This window comes from Tamandua tetradactyla, chromosome 7 (assembly GCF_023851605.1).
Source record: "Tamandua tetradactyla isolate mTamTet1 chromosome 7, mTamTet1.pri, whole genome shotgun sequence".
Classification (NCBI taxonomy): domain Eukaryota; kingdom Metazoa; phylum Chordata; class Mammalia; order Pilosa; family Myrmecophagidae; genus Tamandua; species Tamandua tetradactyla.
Genome location: NC_135333.1, coordinates 46,848,402 through 46,849,395, shown reverse-complemented (window position 1 = coordinate 46,849,395; position 994 = coordinate 46,848,402). Strand labels below are relative to the sequence as shown.

Here is a 994-nt window from a genome sequence, read left to right as displayed (position 1 = left end):
GAGCCCTGAATTAATATGGAAAGTTCTAGAAGGCTTATAAAAGTGAATTTTGTCTGTTCAAATCAATTCTGAACAAAAATTTGACAAGACTGTTTACATTTTTTTTTAAAATGTGGTGCAGACCCACATCTGGCACAGGCAAGGACCCTGAAAATAAATAGCCAAGCCCTTGCAAGCCTCCTTCCTTAGGGATGCAGCCAAGTCTACACCACTGAGGATCTTCTCAAATGCCTAAAAGATCTAAATGTAGCCATGAGCAGCTATGAGTGCTTCAAATGTGGATGATCTAGCCACTGGGCCCAGGAATGCCCTACTGGAGGAGGCCATGCTCATGGAATGAGAAGACATGGCAGAGGTTTCAAGTTTGTTTCCTCATCTCCTTCAGACATCTGTTAGTGCTGTGGTGAGTCTGGACATCTTGCCAAGGATTGTGATTTTCGGGAGGATGAACCCCACTCTAACTGCAGTAGAGATGGCCACATTGCCAAGAACTGCAAGGAGACCAAGAGAGGGCAAGAGCAAGAGCAAGTGCTGCTACAACTGTGGCAAACCTGGCCACCTTACTCATGACTGTGGCTACATGGATGAGCAGAAGTGCTATTCTTGTGGAGAATTTGGACACATTCAAAAACACTGTGTCAAATTAAGTGCTATAGGTGTGATGAAACTGGTCATGAAGCTATCAACTGCAGTAAGACAAGTGAAGTCAACTGTTATCACTGTGGTGTTAACATATCCAAGGACACCTTACATATGAATGCACAATTGAGGCTTTGGCTTAATTATTTTCTCTGCTGCCCCTCCGTTTTCTGATTCATAGTTGTATTATTTTCTCTGAGTCCTCTTCCCTGGCCAAAGGTTGGCAGATAGAGGCTACTCCCAAGCCAGTGAGCTTTACTTACCATGTAAACTGAGGAAAGGGGTGAAAAATTGACTTTCTGCATTTAACTACCAAAAAAATTGTGTTAGTTTGACATAGGTGTTTTGTATAATA

The 994-nt window shown here is 42.7% G+C and overlaps 1 pseudogene; it reads left to right on the top strand.

Moving 5' to 3' along the window:
* Window positions 1-252: 252 nt before the first annotated feature.
* LOC143689643 (CCHC-type zinc finger nucleic acid binding protein pseudogene) lies at window positions 253-782 on the top strand (annotated as a pseudogene).
* Window positions 783-994: the final 212 nt, after the last annotated feature.